General features: G+C 39.5%; 1 protein-coding gene and 1 long non-coding RNA gene across 3 annotated transcripts in view; one reads left to right on the top strand and one right to left on the bottom strand.

Moving 5' to 3' along the window:
- Nucleotides 1–2,500, bottom strand: part of VPS54 (VPS54 subunit of GARP complex) — a 106,249-nt gene extending 103,749 nt beyond the window's left edge. The window contains exon 1 of the mRNA XM_046662401.1: nt 2,368–2,500. The gene's annotated coding sequence lies outside the window, so the exon portion shown is untranslated. The remainder of the gene's footprint in view (nt 1–2,367) is intronic.
- On the top strand, nt 1,061–13,911 carry LOC124239933 (uncharacterized). 2 transcript variants are annotated; one of them, XR_006888737.1, is made up of 4 exons: nt 1,061–2,230; nt 6,318–6,391; nt 7,523–7,651; nt 13,859–13,911. It is a non-coding gene; the product is annotated as an uncharacterized LOC124239933 (long non-coding RNA). The 2 variants fall into 2 exon arrangements; XR_006888736.1 differs by lacking the exon at nt 13,859–13,911 and adding an exon at nt 9,157–12,217 and having other exon boundaries at nt 1,067–2,230.
- Nucleotides 13,912–19,555: the final 5,644 nt, after the last annotated feature.

Raw genomic sequence — 19,555 nt, 5'->3', positions numbered from 1 at the left:
TCAAATACATACATAAGAAGACCTAAACAACTCTAACTTGCAAATCCCCAATTCTTGCCTTACAGGCCACATTGTGGTTCTTCAGCCACGCATCCTAGAGATTCAAGCTTCCACTCTTCAGATTTCCTCATCTGATTCCTGCCATCTATTTGTGAAGCGAGGAGGAAGTAAACTGATAACCTTTAACCCTGATATCCTAATATTCGATGACAAAAATAATCCTTCAACTTTTACTTACTGACTCCCAGCTGACCAGACCACGTCTTAAGATCACTGAAGCCATTCATGCTAACTTTTTTCTTTCTCCATTCTTTATTATTAATCTATGCTGAAAACAGTATGTCAGTTGTTTAAAACATCACTTATTAATACCAGCGATCAGTTGTTTATTCTCTGACTCAAAATATTTTAAACATGTAAATTGATTTTAAAAGAAAAATTTTTCAAGAAGCTGTGAGCTGATCCATTTATATGAATGAACCACAATAGGCAAATATTGAGATAGAAAGTAGATTAGCAGTTGCCTAGGCCTGAGGGTGGGGTGGGGAGAATGGGGAGTAACTGCTAATAGGCAGGTTTCTTTTGGAGGTGATGAAAATATTCTAAAAAATTAGATTATGATGATGGTTCCATGCTGTGTAAATACACTTAAAGAATCATTGAATTTTACATTTTAAATGAGTGTACTTTACTCAATAAAGTTGTTTGTAAAAAGCTAAAAGCAGGAAAAAGGAATTTTAATCAACTTTTATTGACAGGAAAAGAAATGTGACTAAGAACAAATTCTGCAGTTTGTCATTTCATGAATTATATAACATTTGGTTTTAATTCTGACATACAACTTAATACCTATTCAGTAATAAATTTTTACTTTTCCAGAAAACAAACATATGCAAGTTCAATCATCTTTTCCTAGTAAACTTTGGATAATTTGAAAGCAATGAAAAACATTTCAGAAAACCAAATGCTAGAGTAACAATACTTCTACAAGAACAAAATATATCAATATCATTAACAACAACAAAACATGGACAGTCTTTTTAGTTTTCTTGTGATGCATTCTTTACAAAGAAAACCATTAAGACATTTTTCATTTCTCTTAAAAGTGATCCTCAAACTGTACTGTCTGTCCCGGTAGTGTGATAATTCTGAAGTTACCAGAGCATAATTTAAAAAAAGCCAAATCACAATAAAACAGCAAACATCTAATCCCCTAATCACAACTATCAATCACCCAAAATTTGCACACATTGATCATTTTTACCAAAACCTATCACAAGCGATGATGATTACAATGAACTATCAATACCTATTTCTAGGAAATCAGACTATCACTGCAATACAAATCGAGTCAAACAAACAAATCCCATCATTCCATCTTTCTATCATAACTGCTTAGAAATCATTAAAGCTCTCAAGGTACTTTTCCAATGAGAACTCTCCATCAGATTTATAAAAGTCAACCTGAACGTCCATCAAAATCTGCAGTTTAAGTTACCACAATAAGACAATTCTCAGTGTACTATCACGCTATCACTTGCCTTGTAAGCATTTACGATTAAGATTGCCCTGGGGTTTGACAAATCAGAAAGAGTCAATTAAAAACCAAAAACACTACCAACAATTTAATTCTTCGAAAGAACTTCAATAAAGACCAGAAGATAAACCTGGTTAAAGGCGAATTAAAAAAAAAAATTGCAACCCGAGTCAGCGAAAATTCTAAAAATATCATCCTGAACTCAGCACGTGGACAGACCAAGTGGTAAACTGTAATGGGCAGTCAAAAGTTCCCTTGTTAACGATGGGAGGGCAGGGGAGGCCTGCCTTTTTAGCAATGCAGAGATGGAAAGCAGCAGAAGTGAAGAAAATTCTTTAACAAATCATTGCGAGCTAAATTGCCAAACTGCAAAACACCGCGTTACTCTTTAGGTTAGCCTTCCCCAAGAAGAAAAATGATTTTTTAAATTTAAATTATTCCAGTAGGATCCAAAGAAGGCTAAGGGCCCGGCTGGAAACAGAAAGGGAAAGTTTGGGGGCAGCACGTAAGAAGGCGGTGGAAGTTCCAGAGCCCGGATCCCGGAGGGGGCGAGAGGGGCGAGAGCAGCGGCTGAGGCCGCCGGCTGGAGGAGGGGAGCACAGCTGCCGGTCCCGGTCCCGGTCCCGGTCCCGGAGCGAGCGTGAAAAGGAAGAGGAGGTGGCCGAGAGGAGAATGGAAGACGCTTCAGCGCCGGTCAGTTGTGACCAAAACTCTGTGCGCTCCAGGCCGGGGAGGAGACAGAGGGGGTGGGGTCTCAGGCCCTCTCTCCACTGAGGGTGAGGGTGGGCCGCGAAGCGCCGGGGGCCGCGGGGGGCCGGCCCGACACCTACCTGCGGGTCCCGGGCAGCCGCCCCAGAGCGAGGCCTAGTGCATCGCCGCCGCCTCCAGCCCTCCACGTCTCGCTGAGGCTGCTCCTCCGCGGCCGCCGCCGCCCGCAGCCCCGTCAGGCCCGAGCCCGGCTTTCCGCCCCCGCCCCGCGCCTGCTGGCCTGTCGGCCGGGGGAGCCCAGGGCCGCCCTCTCGAGCCCAGCTCCGCTCAGGGGTGAGAGGCGGCAGCGGCGGCTCCCTCACGTCTCTCCCGGGTGTCCTGTCAGCCAGCAGTTTCCCCCGGGTCCGCAGCGCCGCCTCCGCCGCTGCTGCCACCGCCTCTCCCACATCCCCGGCCTCCAGAGGAGCCGCCGCCGCGCCGCGACCACTACCCCTAGCGCTTCTGCTCCTTGCTCCACTGCTCCCCTCACCCCGCCGGCCCGGCTTGGCCCGGCTAGGTCCGGGGAGACCGCGCCGGAGGCCGCCGCAGCCCCCAGCCCACAATCCACCGCGCGGCTCCGCCGGGGCGGGAGGGCCGCGGCCCGGGCCGCGGGGAGTGCTCGCCGCCTCGGGAGGAGGGCCACGGCGCGGGCGCCCCCGGCGTTCCCCCGGAGCGGGGAATACCCCGCGCGATGCTCTGCGTCTCCCCCAATAATCCTGCCCGCCAAGACACAAACCCACGCTGAACTCAGCTTTTCCCCACGACCCCTCCCCCACCCGAGTGGTTCTCAGGGGCAGCCAGGGGCCGCCTTCCGCCTGCCCTGGGACTGACCCGCGCCCCCCCCGCCCGGCCCCGGCCCCCCCCCCCCCCCCCAGACCAGCCGACTCCAAACGCACCCATATCACCCAGGACCTATTAAAGTAGATACTCCCACTACACTCCACCTCTCCTTTCATCCCCTAAAAGCGAACCCTGTTCAGAGTTTCCTAAATAAATGTTCTTTGAAAGGTTAAAGGTCACCCCCTCCCCAACAACCCACAGGACTCTGAAAACTACATTGTCTATTGAGGCCTTCCCCCACCAACTCTAAGTTTTCCCCTGGTTCAGGCCTTCCTCCAAGGCACTTATCACACTTCTCTGGCACTGAAATCGGTTATTCCTGCTATTTGACTGAGATACTTTAAGTGTGTGTGTATTATTAATACATCCTCGTTGTGATTAAGAGTAATCCAACTCAACCTGGTTTGAGAGGGCTTGCAATCTTAATCCGATAAAATACAATCTGCAAGAAAGGGAACGTCTTGGAATATTTTTAAAAAGAAAAAAAGGGCCCTCAATCATTCGAGTGCTTATGTCTTAATTTTAGAAAGATTTCTTTCAATTTTGAAACTATTTCTTTGCCTAAAAATATCTGTCAAAGTCTCAGGCATTTATAAAATACTAGTATGTTTTAACAAATCAAAAGTGAAAATGTAATTCTTACAGTTGGGGATTGAAAAAAAAGTTGATACAAGTTTCACTTCCAAGAAGTCACTGAAAGCTGCAAATATAACTGTGAAATAATATTTTACCCACTAAAGAGCTAAAGTTGGGGGAATGGAAGGACAAAAGAGAAGAAGCAACAAAAATAGTTGAGAGAAAATTCTTATATTATGTTTTTCTAAATTCTCTACAATTTTGGGATAAAAGGAGTGAGAATATCAATCCCCAATATGAAATAAATGTAGCTATAAAAAATAAAGACATCCTCTTAAATCCCCCGTCTCATATAAAACCAGTTGAGTTTATCTTGTGAAAACGTTAAGGAAAGGTTCAGCAAATTTCATCCAAGGCCGGAAAGGAAAATAATTTCGTTTTAAGTCTACAATCAGTTGATGGATTATACTAAGAAATGGATTTAGCAAGTTCCTATATTTTGAACCTGCATAAGGAAGTCAAGAACAGTTGGAAAGCTACCTTTAACTTGGCAGTTTGACCTTTTAAAAAATATTTGCATTTATGCCCCTCCTTGTTCCAAAAAAGATTCCAAGTTGCTCCAGTTGGCACTTGGATTAAATAATAGCCATGAGGTATCTCCCAGACACTAGAACAAGACAGACTGGTTTGCTCTCCTCATTATCCATCTGTAGATAACACACCATAGGAAGAAAATACACATTGAGTATTATGCTTTGCTCTTTCAGGGATCCAGCATGATTTTTGCTTTTACTTTTCCACAGAACAATTCATAATCATGAATCTAAACAGAAAAGTAAATGCTGATGGCCAGGTTTGCCAACGACAAAAGAAAACAAAATGAAAAACTGTTAACTGGATAAATAATTTAATTTAAAGGTAGATAAATTTCAAATTAATTAATATATTCACTTATCCCTTAAATCATTTCAGTATTAGAAAAGGCAAATTACAGAGAAATATGTATACATATATTATTAGTGTTCATTTCCAGAGACCACAGATGACAGAAAATTAAAAATTGACAGAGATCACCACTGCCCTCTTGCAAATAGGAAGAAAATATTTAGCTACCATATTACTAAAACTGTATTTGGCATAGTATTTATTAAACCTATTAAGAATTATGAATGGTGATATTCATCAGGGTCATATATTCTCATTAGAGGGAGAATGGGCAAATTTTCTAATGCTGTAATACCTATAAAGGAACTACGTTTATGTTAGTGTATGTTCAGTGGGTATTTGTGTGTGTGACAGTAGTGAGACTAACATGTCTACTCAACCAATGAACACCATTTTTAATGACTTATTTTACAGAAACTATACATTCACATGCCAATATAAATACAGAAGGGAAGGGAACACTGGTAGAAGGAACAACTCAGAAAAATTACTTTGCAATTTAGTTAGATTTGAGAACTAGCCCTTCTTTTTTCCACAATAACAAACCTTAAATCTATCAAATGGAAATCATTCAAGTTCTCTAACCTAATCTATAGCTAAATATGTGTAATTACATTGTGTGTTTACTATAAATTATCTTTGGTAAGCAAAATCCACATGCACTCATGAACTTAAAGTATTCTGCAGATAGTAGTTTGTGTTTTTTTTTTTTTTGAGGAAGATTAGCTCTGAGCTAACTACTGCCAATCCTCCTCTTTTTGCTGAGGAAGACTGGTCCTGAGCTAACATCCATGCCCATCTTCCTCTACATTATACGTGGGACGCCTTCCATAACATGGCTTTTGCCAAATGGTGCCATGTCCGCACCTGGGATCCGAACCAGTGAACCCCAGGCCACAAAGAAGCAGAACATTTGAACTTAACCGCTGCGCCACCAGGCCAGCCCCCCAGATAGTAGTTTTTTGATGTAATACCCTAAATTATTTTATCCATTATATTTAAGCTATTTTAAAATGTTATAATGCTTAAAAATCACAATGTATAACAAAGCAATTGGAACTGGAAACTATGTTTTAATGTTTATTCATATCTAATGTAGGAAAACTTTCCGATTTACTTTGAGAATGGTGTAAGACATTAAACCTAAATGCAAGTATAAGCACCACTATAAATTTTATAACATTTTGTGTGATAATAACATACTCAATAACTGTTGGGAGTAAAATACAAGTTTTCAGCATACCATCATCTGTTTGTGTCTTCTAAATCAGCTGCTTGATTACTTTGGAAACAAGTACTTAACTCTATTAAATTTCTCTGGTACATTTCTCTTTGACTCTGATATTCCAAATTTCCATTTTTATTATCATAATAATAGCAACTACCATTTACTAAGAATTTACTGTGCTCCAAGCATGGGGAAAACCAAGGTAGTGTGGTATATTAGTTTTCTATTGTGTGTACAAACTACCACAAACTTAGCAGTTTAAAATAACACGTATTTATTATGTTACAGTTTCTGTGAGTCAGGAGTCCAGGCACAGCTTAGCTTGGTCTTCTGCTCAAGGCCTCATAAGGCTGCAATCAAAGCATCAGTCAGGCTGTGTTCTTATCTTATCTGTTTTCAGTGTCATTCAGATTGTTGACAGAATTTATTTTCTTGTGGTTGTAGGACTGAGAGCCCTAGCTTCTTGCTGGATGGAAACTGCCCTCAGCTCGTAGAGACCACCTGCAGTTCCTTGCCATGTAGGTTTTCCCAACGTGGTTGCTTTGGTTGCTTGCTTTATCAAACCAGCAAGGAATGTCTCTAAGCTCTCTAAAGTGAGTCAGCCCACAAGACAAAGTGATATTCTATCATCTTTGCCATGTTTTATGGTTTAGAAGCAAGTCACAAGGTTGGTTCACACTCAAGGAGAGGGGATTTTACACAAAGGTGTGAATGCCAGGAGGTAGGAATCATGGAGGCCACCCTAGTCTGTCTACCACCTGCGGTGATTTATTGCATAGGCTTCGGAACTTAGCTAACCCTGGGTTTTCACCTCGGCTTTGACACTTTTGCTATGTACTTTTGATCTCAGTTTCTAATCCTTTGTTTCTTCATCTGCCAAATAGGAGTAATAACCTCTTCACACTTTTTTTTTTCTCCCATGTAAAATGAGGATAATAGTAGAATTGTTGTAAGGATTAAATGAGCATTTAACACAGTAACTGATAACATGAAAAGCTCAATAAACACTTGTTAGTTTTCTTCCTCTTCCATCCTCTCTTTGTTATTTTGCTCTTAGTCTAGTAGAAGTCCCAATGGCATTTCTACTTTCAACTGCTACTTCTTTAGCCTGTGTCCAGAGTGTGTGTGTGTGTGTGTGTGTGTGTGTGTGTGTGTGTGTCTAGGGCTATGAAAAACAATTCTAGTATCAATATCTTTAAAAATAGGACTGTATTGCAGATGTTGTCTACAACTTGAACTAAGCAAAATTTAAAAATGATAAATTCATAACATTAGAAAGATAGCTATTAGACACACAGACTTTGAGAGTTTAGAGAACTTTGTTAGAATTGGCTTTTTTTCTCCCTCTGAATCATGTTTAATGTGCATATGGTACAAAAGGACCTGTTATGGCATAGTAGTATTCATGGGCTCTGGGTTTGCATTCTAGCTCTGCCACTTTCTAGCTGTGTAACCTTAGGCATGTTAAGCTCTCAAAAGCTCAGTTCCTTATGGGAATAATGATAGTACCCACTTCATAGACGTGCTGTGAGGATTACATTTAAAGTGTAGTTAAATAGCATAGATTAGTGCCTAGCTCACAGTCAGTACTGAAAAATGTTAGGCTATCATACTCATTATTATAATCTTCGCTATCTCTTTATTATTAGGAAGCTTGTGTTAATGAAAATCACAGAACAGTAAGCAACAAGACATGGCTGTGAATGAAGTAGGCAAGGTGAGACATGAGAAGCCACAAAATCTCAAAAGTCCTCATGAGACAAAGTGCCACAAGTAAGGTAAGTGGTCAGAAGATATGAAAATTCACAAGTCAGAAATTGGACAAATAGGAACTAGGGGACAAGGTAAGACTGTGAATTCTCAGCCAAACTCTGAGGAATATAACCTAAGACATCAGCAAGAGAAGAGCACATCAAACAGGTAATTCCTACCTCAGACATAAAGCCTTTTATATACTTCCTCCTGGAACAGGAGTCAACCATAGAGCCTATCTAGTCCAGCATTTTGAATAGGAAACACACAAGTTGTATTACTATTGGAAAATAGTGAATCAGTTGTTGAATAGATTAGAGGAGTATAGCTATCAGAAATATGGGGAAATCCTGACAACTGTAAAATTATTTTCACATTGGACCATTTCCCTAGAGGAGTAGTTATATATATATACCATTTTGTTAGTCCCATTATTATATTTTTTCTTATGTTGCTTTAGACAGTATTTGGTCATTTTATTGTTTCATTTGGTTCTTTTATCTATGGAGGCTTTGTCTAATAAACTAAGTTATAAATATTTCCAGGACAGGATTTTCTGTTGCTGCTACTATTGTACTTTTTAAAATATCCCTACAGAATATGGGATAATATACTACATAGTAGACTTTCAATAAATGCTTGTTAAAAAAATAAATAGGAATTACTCCCCCTTAGTAAACGGTATTTAGTATAATGAATATTAATAATTCATGAAATTAATGGATGACCTTGAAATCATACTTGACTCTTTCATACCCCACATCTATCGTGTCAGCAAATTCTATTAGTTCTACCTTCGCAATACATCTAGACTAAACACTTCTCATCACTCACATTGCATTCACCCTTGTCCAAGCTCTCTTGCCTGCAGGGCCCTTAACTACATCAGTTGGGCTATACACTGCTCATTACAGGAAGCACCATCCACAGAGACTACAGGGTGAATGATGCTTCTTGGAGTTGTGTAGTGCAATGATCCTACTTGCCTGGATTATTGCAAAAGTCTCCTAACCTTTGTCCTCTACCAGTCTATTCTCAACACAATAGTCAGCTTGATCCTACTAAACCTTAAGTCAGATCATGTCATTCCTCTGCTTAAAACTCTATTGTGGCTCTGTCTCATTCATGGTAAAAGATTAAAGTCCTTGCAAGGCCCCAGATGACATCATCCCACTCTTACCTCTCTAACTTTATCTCCTCCTGCTCATCCTACTTCTCACTCTGCTCTAGTCATTTGGGCTCCTCACTGTTCCTCAGTTATGCAAGGCATGTTCCTGCCTCAGAGCATTTGCACTTGCTCTTCCCTCTGCCTAGAATGCTTTTCTCCTAGATATCCGAATGGCTAACTCCCTCACCTCCTTCAGGTCTTTATTCAAATCTTACCTTCTCAGAGAGACTTTCCATGACACCCATAATTCTCATTGCAACCTCATGCCCTATCTGCTTTTCCACTTTATTTTTCTCCTCAGCCCTTATTATCATCTAACCCCCCATATGTTTTACTTATTTATCATCTGTCTTTCTCCTACAGGAATGCAAGCTCTATGAAGGCAGAGAGCTTTGTCTCTTTTGTTTACCACCTTATACCCTGCCCCCAGCACCTGAAACAGTATCTGGCACAAGTTGAGAGCTTAATAAATACTTGCTGAAATAATGAATGAGAGATAAAGACAAACTGGCACTTATAAACATAAGCCACTTTCTTGTATACACTAAGCGGAATGAGTAACCAATTAGTCTAAAGTCTTGAAAACAACTTGCCACTGTTATAGGGCTCAAGATTTTTGTAAGCCACTATTAATTTATTAGATTTATGATAAAGATAATAGGCTTGGCTTGTTTTACAATTGGAGTATTTTAGGTAATAACTATATGAAATTATTTTTAAAATATGCAATTCTATAGTGAAGTAGAATTCTAAGGATGGAATGGTTAAACATTTATTAGGAAAAAAATTCTCACTTAAAACTTCTCTAGGAAAGGACAAATTGCATTTAAAACTTTTCTAGGAAAATTATGGGCAATTTAGAAGCCATACATTTCCAGAGAAACAGAAACCATAGTTGGCCTATCAAGAGATTTCCTCTAGAACCACCTTCTACATCAACTAGATCCATGCCTCAACACCAGCCATCACTCAGAAAGAACCCCCTAAGTATCAGGAATACAAATTCTTACACCACTATGTAATATTTTTAAATAGAGAAAAACAACCAAACAGTGAGGAAATATTTTACGAGCAAAATAAACAGAGACAAAAAAATACTGGGTATCATAAAACCAGGACAATTTCAAAACATAATCCAAAGTAAAAGATTAATATAACAATGGGTTGCAATTATATAATGGACTTTCCTTGGATACCAAAATGCATTAGAAAGCCCATTTAATTCTCATGCCACTGTCTGGTCATTTTAGTTCCCATTCTACCAGAAAGTGAAATATCTGTGTTTTCTCACCTTGGTCTCTTTACTTCTATGAATTCCTGAGCTTTAGTAAAGACAAATTCTCAATCAGAATCTGATTTCATTGTAGAAGTCTTATTTCCAAAAATCTAACATTAGATTTAGAACAGAATTTTTCCCTTTTGCACTTTTATTTATTAGCTTTTCAGGCTCTATGTAAAATAAAAATAATAAACTCAAAAGAAAGAAAACATTGTTGAAATCAAAGACTCTTTTGGAACAGAAGAGGTCTCTCATTTGCCAGATGAGGAAATGGAGGTCCAAAGGACTGAGACAGATAACTTTTTAGTGGTGGCAGCCAATTTCCAATCGGAAGCCAGGTTTAAGGACTTCCAGTCTTGTGGTCTTTGTCCCACACTATACTGTGGGAATGCTACAGCAACAAATTACAAAAAAAAAGCAAAGAATTATGTTAAGTGGAATTACTTATCATTTGAATCCAAAAAATATCAGATTCCCTCTTTCCTACAAAGAAAAATTAAGGCTTTCTCTAAAGTGTGGCATACGAAGGTTCTCACTACTTGTAAGAAAAAAATGTCTTGTAGGGAAGATTTTGCTTGGTAATTAGTATTTAATAACTTAGGAAATAATGAATGTAGATTAATTTATTGTTTTAAGTACTCTTTACCAGTTCTCAAATCCAAGAGACTGTTCCCATATTTGGTTGCAAGAATGAAGTATTTTAGAAAATGTATAGCTTATTTTGGTGTATTCTTTCTTTATAAATATGCAAAAGCCTATTTCCATTCTTCCAACTTTATCCCAACTCTACTTTGCAGTTCAGTATGCACAGCAAAAGAAATGGTAAAGTAAGCATAAAGGACACATTTACAAAACATAAGTATTTCTGTGTCTATTACAAATTGAAAGTCAAACTACTGATAGTTGTTTTTCCACAGATCCCTACAAAACGCATATATCAAATCAGTGAGCAAACAAAAAGCTTGTCTAAATGTCTTTGTCTTTATGATTAAACTGGTTCACTCATGTGCGCCAGTGAGTGCTGCTTTGACTCCAGGTGGTCAGCAAATCTCTCTGGTTAATGGCGTCCAGAGGAAAACTGCTTTCCTCTCTGTCTGATTCTTTACTGCCTGCCCTTAGCTGCCTGCATTTTGCCCCAGTATGTGAGAGGCTACCTCAGTTACTCGATATTTGCCCCCAGAATGGGGTTAATTTTTGGTCAAAATTGTGATTTCTCTTAATGGTGGAATCAATATTCTGATTCTGATTCTAAATCTCTTATTATAATGAAGAGGTAGGAAAAAATATTCCTTAATCTCGTGCACCCATCCTCATACTCAAGTAGACGTTTAGACATCCATTCATACTCAGCAAATATTTATCAAGGATGTTTCTGGGTCGTAGGTGCTAGCAGTAAGCAAGATTGATTCAGTTCATGCTCTCATAGCACTCAGTCAGGGGTGGGGTGGACAGGAAGTACAGAATAGAGACATTAAACAAACACTGATAGGCATTGTTCAACAACAGTTGGGATATGTGTCATGGAAAGGTAAAAGAAGCCATGAGAGCTTGTAAAGGTGAGTGTAATTTAACGTAGGTGAACAGAGACTCCTTGTCCAAGGAAGCAGTGTGTAAACTGAAAAATGAATAGAAATTGGCCAGGGAAGGGGAATAGAGGTAGTGAAAAGTCCCAGGCAGAGGAAACAGCCAGCAGAAAGAAACTTAAGGCATGAAGGTGAGCAGAGGGAACAGAAAAAAGGCCAACGTGGCTGGCATGTAATGAGACAGAAATAGGCTGAAGCCAGACCATACAGGGAGTTAAACATCATGTTGGAGTTTGAACTGTATTATAACCTATGATAGGACTTTGGGAAAGGAGATGACACAAGCATGTTTTTAAAAGATCAATTTGACCACTGTGTGGAGAATGAGTTAGTAGAGATAACCAAAAGGAGGTGTGGCACAAGCAATTAGAAGGGTATCTGTTATAAACTGAATGTTTGTGCCCCAACTTCATATGTTGAAGCCCTAACCCCCAATGTGATGGTATTTGAAGGGGGAACCTTTGGGAGGTAATTAGTTTTAGATGAGATCATAAGAGTGAAGCCCCCATGATGGGGTTATTGTCCTTATAAGAAGAAGAAGAAGAAGAAAGAGATTGCTCTCTCTCCACCATGTGAGGACACAGCAAGAAGGTGACTATCTGTAAACCAGGAAGAGGGCTCTCATTAAGAACGGAATCTGTTGGCACCTTGATCTTGGACTCCCCAGAGTCTACAACTGTGAGAAATAAATGTCTGTTGTTTAAGCCACCCAGTCTATGGTATTTTGTTGTAGCAGCCCAAGCTGACAAAGACAGTGTCCGAGTGGTCCAGGTGTTGGGCTAAGGTGGTGATGGTAAAGACAAAGAGCAATAGACAGATTTTAGAGGTACCCTGGGAGACAGAATTGACAGTACTTGCTGATTGATTGGACAAAGGGGCTAAGAAATAGGTAGATGTTAAGGATGATTCCTAGGTTCCTGACATGAGCAACTGGGAGGATGCCAGAGCCTTTTAATGAGGTAGGAAACATTGGAGGAGGAAAAGATTTGGCACCATAAATTCAGTAATGAACATGTCCAATTTGGAATGTCTATGTAATGGGTACCTGGAAATATTAGGGAGGCAGTTAAATATATGGGTCTGGAACTCAGAAGAGAGACCTGAATGAAGATATAAATTCAGAAGTTGTCAACAGGCAGTTAATAATTGAAAGGATGGATGTGTGTGAGATTTCTGGGAAAGAGAATTTAGAGAGAAGAGAAGGGGAAAAAAGGGAAGAGGGCTTGTGACTGGCCACAGATCCACACAACAAGCATATATTAGCACATATCACATCAATGAGCAAACAAAACATTTGTATAATTGGCTCTGTCTTTATGATTAAACTGACTCACTCATGCGTGCCAGTGAGTGCTGCTTTGGTTCCAGGTGTCACCATATCACTCTGGTTAATGGACTAGGTCCTGAGAGGGGAAAACCAGCAAGGGGAGACTAGAAATATGAGCCAGAGAAATAACAGGAAAGACAGGAGACCATGGGGTCACGGAAGACAAAGGAAGGTATTTTTTTGAAAGAAGCCAGGACTGGTTAACTATGGCAAATAAGATGTATGCTGTCCATTAGATTTAGCAGCACGAATGTCACCACTGATCCTAGCAAGACAAGTTAGGTAGACGGTAGAATTAGAAGCAGATTATGAGTTGAGGACTATTATATGGAGAAGATCAAAGGATGAATAAACTGTTTCTGGAAGCTTAGTTGTAAAAAATAAATAAATAAATAAAGAGGAGTAGATGGAGTGGTAGGTGGAAGTGGGTATGAGGGAGGATTTTCTTAAAATAGATATTTGAACATGTTTGAATTCCCAAAAGTTATCTTCAAAAAGAAAAAAAAGTAACTCCACTGAACATAATAATTTTTTCCCAAATATTTGTTTGCTCATGTTATTCTGTGATTCAGGAGATCTAATATCATTTAAAACTTTTGATTGAACTTGACAAAAACAACAAGGCAGGGGTATAAATTATTGTCTGATGACATTGAAAAGTCTGTGGTTAGGGATAACTTCGGATATGGTGGGCTTTAGAGGCTCAAATGATCAAGCAAGAACCAATTTTTTCCCCATCTCTCAGCTTTTCTGTCACCTATTTATTCATTTAAAAATATTTATTGCAAAGCTACTATGTCTCATGGTCTATTTTAAGCACTGGAGATACAATGATATAAAAAGAGAAGCAAGCCCACTTTCACTATTTCTTTTCAGCATCGTACTGGCGGTTCCCCATTTCATTGTACTGGAGGTTCTAGCCAGTAAGGTAAGAAAAAAAGAAATTTAACAATATAAGAAGTGGGAAGAAATAAAACTGTTGTTATATTTAGATAATGTAATTATATATTTAGAAATCTCAATGAATCGATAGCTATATTACTAGAATTAATTAACCAGTAAGGTTACTTGATACAAGGTATGGTAGGTAGAATTCTAGGTTTTCCCCAAGGTTCCGGTCCCTAGTGTACATGCCCCATGTAATCCCCTTCCCTTAAGTGTAGGTGGACTTGTGAATATGATGAAATTTCACTCACATAATTAGGTTATGATATGTGGCAAAGGTGAAGGAATTTTGCAGATGCGATTAAGGCCCTCAATCAGTTGAACTTGGGTTGATCAAAAGAGGAGATCATCCTATTGGCCCTGCCTAATCAGATGAGCCCTTTTTAAGGAGAGTTTAGAGGTCAGAGACATTTGAGGCAAGAGAAATGGTCTCCTGCTGGCCTTGAGGAAGCAAGATGCCATGTTTCAGAGAGGGCTACATGACAGGAAATTGCAGTGGCCTCTAGGAGCTGAGAGTGGCTGCTGGAGGACAGCCAGTGTAAAAGAAGAAACTCAGACCTACAAGTGCAAGGAAATGAATTGCACCAGTAATCAGTGAGCTTGGAAGAAGCCCCTCAGCCTGAGATGAGATCATAGGCCCAGCTGACACCTTGATTTCAGCCTAGTGAGACTCTAAGCAGATGACGCCACTAACTCATATCCAGGCTACTGATTCATGGAAACTGAGATAATAAATTTGTTTTTTAAGATGCTAAGTTTGGGGCTGGCCCCATGGCCGAGTGGTTAAGTTTGCCCACTCCGCTTCGGCAGCCCAGGGTTTCACTGGTTCAGATTCTGGGCGTGGACATGGCACTGCTCATCAGGCCATGATGAAGTGGTGTCCCACATAGCACAACCAGAAGGACCTACAGACAGAATATACAGCTATGTACTGGGGGCTTTGAGGAGAAGAAAAAAAAAAAAGATGCTAGGTTTGTGATAATTTGTTATGCAGCAATAGAAAACATATATAAGGTCAATATTCAAAAATTCAATTGTTTTTGTGTATATCAGCAACAAACAGAAAATCTAAAAAGTTTGCTACCATTTGGAATTACACAAAAATATCAAATACCTATGAATAAATCTAATAAAAGAATGCAAGACCCTTCTACACAGAAAACTATAGAACTTTGAGATAAATTGAAGATAACTTAAATAAATGGAAACATATGCATTTGTTCATGGATTAGAAGTTTCAATGCTGTAAAATGTCAGTCCTTCCAAATTAATTTACGGATTCAATGCAATCCCAATGAAAATCCCAACAGGTTTATTTGTGGCAAATAGCAACCTGACTCCAAAATGTATATGAAAATGCAAAGGGCCAAGAATAGCTAAAACTCTCTTAAAAAGAAGAACAAGGTAGGAGGACATGGTTACCAGTTACCAAAGTTTACTATAAAACTATAATATAATATGATGTAGTTTTAGTGTAGTAAAGTAAAGATAAAAGATTTTAAAACCTCTTACAAATCAAAAAAGAAAATACAGCCAACTCAATAAAAAAGTAGGCCAAATGCTTAACAGTCCCTTCTGGGAAAAGGATATCCAAATGGCCATCTGAAAAGTATATTTCATTAGCATTCAGCCTCATTAGTAATTATGAAAATGCAATATGGTATACTACACATCCATACATAAAAGACTGGTAATACCAAATGCTGCCTACAATGTTAAGCAACAGATACGCACCAGGGTGGAAGAGTAAATTGGTACAATCACTTTGGAACATAATTTGGCAATATATTCTAAAGTTGAACATATGTATACTCTATGACCTAGCAGTTCTACTCTTGAGAATATATCCAATAGAAATGCATGCATATGGGGCCGGCCCGGGGGCCAAGTGGTTAAGTTTGCAGGCTCTGCTTTGGCTGCCCAGGGTTTCACCAGTTTGGATCCTGGGTGCAGACATGGCACTGCTCATCATGCCATGCTGAGGTGGTGTCCCACATAGAACAACCAGAAGGACCTACAACAGAATATACAACTATGTATTAGGGGGCTTTGGGGAGAAGGAACAAGAAGGAGGAGGCGGGGGGGGGGGGGGGGGGGGGGGGAGGAGGAGGAGAAAGATTAGCAACAGATGTTAGCTCAGGTGCAAATCTTAAAAAAAAATTTAAAAAAAAGAAATACATGTATGTATTCATCAAAGACATTTACAATAATGCTGAGTGACAGAAACCAGGCACATAAGAATATATATTGTATAATTCCATTTATATAAAATTTGAAAACTCAAAACTATGTTTCTAATAGTCAAGAGGAGGGGGGCTAATGATTAGGAGGGGCATGAAGTGGGTAATGTTCTATTTCTTTATCTGGGTGGTAGTTAAATGTAGGTATTCACTTAATAATACTCTTTTTTACTCAAACATTTGTTTTGTACATTTTTTTCTGTATGTGGGTGATACATCAATAAAAAAGATTTTAAAAATAAGCCAAGCTTCCTGCCCTCATGGATTTTATATTCTACTCTGAGGATCCCTGCTCTCCTCCATGCTGTTTGACTTCAATCTCGGGCCTCAAGTGGTGGGAACTGGTAGGAAGATGGCTGCTGGCAGCTCCTAGTCTACAACTTACCATGTTCAAACAAGTAGATGCCAAGGCGTACTTGTCTTACAGGCTCAACAAAAGTCCAAGATGCTTCTTTCTGGCTCTAATTGGGTGATGCACCCATCCCAATCACTGTGGCCGGTGTGAGGCTCTTATTGGCCAGGCTTGAACCACAGCCAACACTGAAACCAGAATCAAATGTTGTCAACTTCACCAGAACACATCAAATAGAATGAGGAAAGATGTGGTTCTCCAGAAAAAGAAAAAACAAAACAAAACTGAGTTCCCATTTCAGAAAAGGAAATAAATGTGGGCTGAAAACCCAGCAAATGTCCACAGTGGGTCTCCTGCAAGTGAAAATCCAGATTTGCTACTTCCTAGTAGGTCAACTTCCCTTTAATCTCTGTCATTTTACCACATATATTTCAGGGATTTGGCTTGCTTACTTCTTCCACTGCTAATGTAATTGCAAATGGACTCTCTTCTTCTCATTTGTCAGCTGAGAAATAGGGTACTTTCCCCCACGCCATTTCTGTTGCTCTGGCTTTGAAATAAGCCAAAAACAATCAACCAAACAAACAAAAAATAACAACAAAAATCCATTTAGAGTTTAAACTGTTTCTGCTAGAAACTACAATATAACAAGAAGATTAATGAAAATAATCAGACCTTGGAAAATAAATTCTATTTCTGCCTACCTTTAGAGGCTCCTTCAGTTGCCTCAGGGGCTGCTTCCTCTGGTAAGCTCTCTTTACCACCCCCATCCCTTATCTGAGTTACTCAGCTCCTCTGACTGCTCACTTACACTATATGGTAATTTTCTTTACTTATCTGTCTTTCCCATTGCCTCATGCGTTCCTAGAGGATAGGGTTTTGGCCTTTATCTCAGTACAAAGCTCATTATCTGGGACATACAAGGTAGAGGGTCAATAACTATTTTCTGAATGAATGAGTGGTTCGCATTCTAATTGCATTTAGTCCTGATAACAGTCCTGTGACATAGAGATTATTAACCTGCAGCTTGGAGAGGTAAGGTAAGAGACTTGCTCAAGATCACACACAGTAAGTGGAATCAGGATTGGAGCTTGAATGTATCTGATGTCAAAGTCTGGGCTCTCGGCCGCTGCCTTGGTCAAAACTGTTCATTTATTTAGACTAAGGTTCAAACTCCAGCTTGCAAAAGTTTTCCCTAACTGGATCCTACCTGCCTTTTTAAGCCTTTCCGTCATTGTTTACCTTCATGCATCTTTCCTCACAGCCCCTGAAACAGACTTAGGTTTTCCTACCTCTTGGTCTTTGCTGGGCTCTGCCAGCTCAGCCTACTAAAATCTTATCCCTTCTTCAAGAGTCAGCTCAGATGACATCTCTTTTACGAAATGTTCCCTTATCATTTAGCCAGAAGTGACATCCTCCTTCTCTCAATTGTCATATCATTTATTCCCTGAACCATGGAAATGACATTTATGACATTCTAGCTCTTGTTCAAGGTATTAGTGGACCTCTTAGTTTCCATATTAGACTACTACACTATGGCTTGTCCTCTCCATGGCCCCTAGTACAGTGACTCACACATAGTGACTTAAAAAAATTGTTGGAGCCTTGTGACTGAGTGGTTACAGTTCTGCACACTCCACTTCGGCAGCCCGGGTCTGTGGTTTCGGTTCCCAGGTGCAGACCTACTCCACTCACCAACCATGCTGTGGAGGTGTCCCACATACAAAAAAAAAAGAGGAAGATTGACACAGATGTTAGCTCAGGGCTAGTCTTCCTCAAGCAAAAAAAGAGGAGGATTGGCAATGGATGTTTGCTCCGACCAAATCTTACTCAGAAAAAAGAAAAAAATAATTATTGGATGACTTAATGGTGGTAGTTGTGCCTTCTTGGTATACCACCCATTTCCCTCACTGTCTAGGTCTTAGGACTGTGTGTATCATTGTTAAGTCTGCCCTCATATCCTATATCCTCCTCATATCCCATACTATGTGTTCTCTCTTGATACTCAAAGTGATCTTATGCATTCGGAATTACCAGCTATTAAATTGGGAAACTGAAGTATAGAAGGGGCTTTTGATAACTGTTAACAACATGGCATGGTTTCACAAATAGTTTGAAGATATGGCTTTGTGAATAATATTTTTTAGTTTAGAAGGACTAGTGACTACGAGAAGAAAAATAAAAGAATTTATTCTGGTTGTTTCTAGAGATGAGGTAATTTGGTCTGCTCACAGTAAAACCTCAAATTAACCAGAACTCAATTAACTGGCACCTCCAATTACACAGACACATAAAGCAGAGAGAAAGAGAGGATTTGCCCTTAGTAGAAAGAGACAAATGACGACAGAACAAAATGTTATCAGGGGTGCATTAAAATCAGCAACTAGCAGCATGTGTCCTCTTCTAAATAACAGCATCATTTCCAGAAATGAAGCAACTCAAAATTCCAAATCATGCAACGAGACAGAAAGATAAAAGGGTTTAACCAGAGAATTCATTTAATCTGCTTTATGTCATTTCCCACAAATTGTAGTCAAGCAGTGTTATATCAAAAGACTATAGTGAGCTGCTTTGGAGTTGTGCGTAAGTATAATATTCCTTAAAAAACAACAACTTTGTAAACTTGTTTAAGGAAAGAATTATAGCAACTAAACTAACTAGAAACGTAAGGTCATTTTCAAAAAGAGACCAGAATCCTCAATGTGCATCTGGAGCAGAAGATCCTGGTGTGCCTTGTTTTCTGCCATATTGCAGGCTTCTTCAATGATCAGGTTTCGGGTTTCACAGCAGCAACTGACTCAAAGTGATTATTTAGCCTGCAAAAGAGAAAAGAGTAAAGGGACATGATTGCGGTACTGAAAATTGCAATTACAGGGGGCACATGAAAATTGATCTGTTCCTCTTTTTAATCTGGTTGAACAATACAGGAACAAGAAAATTTAAAATAAAGTTTTAATATGAATGGAAATACCAGAGAAGTATGATTTTAGGTGGCATTTGTAAAGAAGTACTATTCACAATGGCAAAGTGGGGCAT

Source organism: Equus quagga, chromosome 5, assembly GCF_021613505.1.
Source record: "Equus quagga isolate Etosha38 chromosome 5, UCLA_HA_Equagga_1.0, whole genome shotgun sequence".
NCBI classification, from domain to species: domain Eukaryota; kingdom Metazoa; phylum Chordata; class Mammalia; order Perissodactyla; family Equidae; genus Equus; species Equus quagga.
Note: the sequence above shows the minus strand (reverse complement) of the source record. Positions and strands in the feature narration are given on the sequence as shown.